Consider the following 4,896-nt stretch of genomic DNA (forward strand, 5'->3'; position numbering starts at 1 on the left):
TCATAAATTTGAGGCATTTCGTTAAATTTCACGGTGTTCGTGACCCCGATCATTCCTCACATCGCTCAAAGTTTCGCCTTCAAATTTTGTCGTTAAAAATTTCTGAGAATTTTCTTTGGTCTCAAAGCCCATTTTCGCAAGTCTATTTTCATCGAAAGAAAGTTTAAAAAATTGTGTTTTCACGCGCACTCATACCAGGCTATTTTACCGGTCGAAAGTTCTCCAAAATATTATGAAAAATGTATAAATTTAGCCGAATTCATTTGTAACGGAACCCACTGATGTCTCATGTGAAAATCAAAAGTTCCAAATCCACTTAAAAAAAAAATTAGTCCCTGTCGCGAACCACGTGAAATTGTTACGGCGAGCCTCAAATACAAATACGTATAAATATTTTTTCTTCTTTATTTTTTTTCTTCGAGTTAGCATTAAAACTATATAACAATTTTGAGTGTTGTGCAAAATTGTTCACTCGCTCCACAAAAAGTTTGACGTTATCCATTATATTTTCATCTAATTTATAATTAGTTATATATTTTTTTTCTTATTTGTTACATTCGTTTCTCCAATCGTTCGTGAATTGCAAAAGGGATATTCGCACAGACCCGAAATTAAGCACCCAGACGACTGTTACATCGTACGATCACAACATGGGATTGTAGAGGGGCGGGTGGGGAGGGGGGGGGGGAGAAGGAGGAGGAGGAGGAAAGGGAAGAGGAGGGAGGGGGCGGCTTCTAAGTTTTGTTTAGTGTTACAGATATTTTCTAATTCTTAATTAATGCATATTGAGATATGCGACGAATTACGATAGAATTCGTACATCTAGTATTGTTTTTGGTTGATTTTTGTTTGTCCTTTCTGTTGTTGTTGTTGTTGTTGTTGTTGTTGTTGTTGTTGTTGTTTTTTTTTTTTTTTTTTCCGTAAATGTTGGTATCGATTGAACGATCGCGAGGGTCGTCGACGTGTGAATTTAAGTACGAATGCATCGAGCAGATACGTGTGTTTGGATTAATCAATAAATATTATTCGTTTGTGTCTTTTACCATTTAGTTCAACGTCGGCTCCTCAATTCGAGCCTTTTTGCGCTTCAAATGTCAAATTTATTAAATTCTTATGGAATAAATGAGCGAAAAACGTACAGCATAAATTTTTATGTCATATAATGTATATCATGTTGTTTATATACAGTATATCGGAATGTTTTGTATCGCGAGAAAAAAGATCGAAAAAAAAGAACGTTTGTTGATGTTTTTCGTAATGATTGCCACAAGCGAAACTCCGGAGGTTATTGTATACGTCCTGGTGTGGGAAACGCATAATAATCAGCATGCGCCCGCACTCGTTTGTTCGTTTCGGTGAATTTAAAATAAATATATCGTGCGGAATTATATTATCACTTAATTATCATTATGGTAAGATAAAAACTAACGGAAAATTGTTAGGTCTTTGGATCGTTGTACACACATGCGTGACGAAGCACGTATCCTGCATTTTAATCGCGATTAATTGTTTTTTTTGAATTGCCTGCATTCATTTTTATTATTATTTGCTTTGTTTTGAAACTATCCAAATCGCAAAAGCCCATCTTATTGTTAGACTCAATGTCAATTATCGACGAAGGAGACATTTTTTTATTTACATAGGAATGTGTCGCGTTTTTGTTACGTCTGTTTCACCCGCTCTGGACGCTCCTCGCTCTTCCCCCTCTTCGTAATCTCGCCGCTAGCCTCTCCCCTCTGCTTTCGTCAACTTCTAACGTACACTTCTCGTCCACTCGCGGACGAGCATACTTTTGTTGAACTTTTGTCTTGCCGTTATGAATCCACTCGGTTTCAATCTCTTCCAGTAAATCATCCGAATATCGTAACATTTTATACATTTATTATTATCGTTCTTCACCAGTGTTTTTTTGCTTCCCCGTGCGCGATGATTTAACCTCAGCTTTCTGCAGTTGGACTCTTAGCTTCGTTCGGAAAAACGTGAAAATTGTGCACGCCATATTTATCTCCGTTATTTCAGCCGTTCGTTATACGTTTTCGCCTCAATTTAACTCCCTTTTTTATCACAATTTCGTGATTAAAACGAAATGAATTCACTATATTGATCGTCGAACTCGTTCGTTTCATCGAACTGGACAAAAACACTTTTTAAATCAGATATTTATCCGTATACCTTGGAGTTTCAAGCCACCTATTCGACGAACGGCCCACTAATACGGGCCTCCTAAGAAAGTAACCTTTAACAGCAAAAAAATATATCTATGCTTATATGTTAATTGGAAATAAATTCAACATCAACGAAAATGTGATAACGTGTCGTTGCGGACGATAAAATTCATTCAGAGCTATCGATGGCTCTACTTCAATGTCAAATTCTGTAAACATTATTAGCACGGATTATTTCTAACGACGATTAAAGCTATGCTTTCTCTCGAACGAATAACAAATTCGCTATTAATCTATGCGTGAGCATATATATAAATACATTCATATATAAATAAATGGATGTTTGTTTTTGTTCCAACATTCCAACAGCGATCGAAAATCAAGGAGTTTAGAAAATTCGGAAATAACGTTGAGCTTTTTCCACTCCCGTCAAAATCTTTTGTCCAAGTTTTTCGATCCTTGTTCAAATTTCGATGGAATCATCCACGCGTGAGTAAAACCAGTAAATATCGAAACTACGCATTTCCCAAATATTATTCTTGCCAGCGAAATCAAATAAACGAAAAAAATGAAATCGAGCTTTTCTTCCCCCCTCCCCTCCCTCCCTCCAGCCCTTCAGATTCCATAACAGTCCCATGATGAAATCAAGTATTTAGAAAATTTGAAATCTTCGTGAACCTTTATTTTTCTTCTATTTATATTTTACATTGCCTCGGGTCGTATTTTACAGTGGAAGATTCTTTTCAACTGAATACTGGCTTTACTCACATTTTTATATACTCATATATTTATATATACCGATATTATCTATATTTACGTTATAAATACTTCGCATCTATAAGATTAAAAGCCATCGGTATCCTAATTTCGGCTTCACGAGGCTCCAGGCCTCTTAATTTTTCTCAGATTATATTATTATTATTATTATTATTATTATTATTATTATTCTCGTCATCATTATTATTAACATAGCGTTATCTTCGTCTTTCGTTATTTGCGTAATATCTAAATGATGCAATTACCTAATTCGCTCCGCTAAGACATTTTATTCCGCTCTACATTTATTTATTTATTTGTTTGCCTTGCAACGATTACGAATAACGATCGATCAGAGCTCACTGCAGAGTAGCGTTCAATCTCTCTTCTTTGGTTTGTTTTGTTTTATTCTTATTTTAATACTGAGTGATTTAAGTTATCATATAATTTATTCGTTTTGTTATCCGTCAATCGTACAAACCGCCAAGTTTATCGTGGTGAACAAACGTAAAAAAAATCTACACTAACTTAATTATCGTCGTAGAAGCTTCACGGGATATTCAAATATCGCTCAACTCTTCGGAGCTCCTCCGTTCCTCAGTTTTTTCGCTAAATATTCATTTTTTTTAACATCGGCCTTTCATTATTCACCGATTTTTAGATAACGCTAATTTTTTTGTTTAAGTTGCTAATTTTACGTTTTATGCTCACGTACTTTGGGTACGCTCATGTATACGTGCGTGTCTTTTTCAAGTGAGTGTTTTTTCGTGTGCGTCAAAAAAGCTGCGTTCGTGTGCCTCGAATCTTAATCTACTTAATTTTATTATTTTTAATAAATATGTACGATTGATTCTTCAACGAGTTTCTGCGCTACTTTATTTATCTTCTCGCGAAGCTGTTGTTCCTCCATTTTCTTCCCCTTTACAATGACTTTTTTTCGCTACACGATCATCGTCACGGAACTTCTAATTTATAAAATTATCGATGGTTTGCAAGTTTATCCGATTACCCGTGTACACCTTGATTTTGTCTCACTAACGAAGCTCTATTGACGCTCAAACTATTTTGCTTTTATGCCTTTGTCTGCGCCCGTAACCAACGCTTCGTGGGAATTTCGTTTTTTTCGTGGAACGTAGCAGCGTGCTCAACTCAATCGCTGGACACGTCGCGTCGCGGACGCAGTTGGAAAATTTTTGGTTAAGCATTAATGAAAAAAAAGCCAAGAGAAAAGAAGTGATAATTCCGGAAAAATCGTAATTTTGGTGACGAGAAATCGCAACTGAATTATATGGATCAGCGAAATATATTTATTGAGCTAAAAGTGTGTGCGAAATATCGGAAAGAGTTATCGTTTGTGTTGAAGTGCAACGCAGAGGCGATTCGCCTTTTATCCTGCGTCAAAGACGTGACAGTCCCTTGTTCGTGTATCGCGTCTGTTTATTATTTTCGTAATTATTGGTAATTTTTTATAGTAGTAATTATTATTCATTCACGCAATGATTATCATGAAATTTATTACGACGATGACGGGACGATCGATGTGTTGAACGTTCGGCAGAAAAACCGACGAGAACGAACGAAACAAAGAAAAATGCACAATAAAAGATCTCGAACGGTTCGGAACGTGTTATTTTCGTCGCCCGTTCTTAGTTTTTGTTCTCAGAGCGACCAGCGCCCACTCCAGGCCCTTGCGACTCTTCAAGATAATTGTCAACACCTCGGAGCTACGTCAAAACTCCTTCGTCGTCTGACCTTTGATTTCACATTTTTTTTCTTATGTTAAACATTTTTTACGGTGGCCATCTGTTGGAAATTGTACTGTTGAAATTTTTGACGAATAACCGAACTCAAGAAATTTGAATAATTGACAAATTCGTTGATCATTCGGCTAGATATTGAAACAAATATGAATCGAAGGTCAGAGGGAAGCGATCGAAGAATTTTTCGCCGGCAGCCCCCCCCCCCCTCCCACGGA

The sequence above is a fragment of the Venturia canescens genome, chromosome 1 (assembly GCF_019457755.1).
Source record: "Venturia canescens isolate UGA chromosome 1, ASM1945775v1, whole genome shotgun sequence".
NCBI classification, from domain to species: Eukaryota; Metazoa; Arthropoda; class Insecta; order Hymenoptera; family Ichneumonidae; genus Venturia; species Venturia canescens.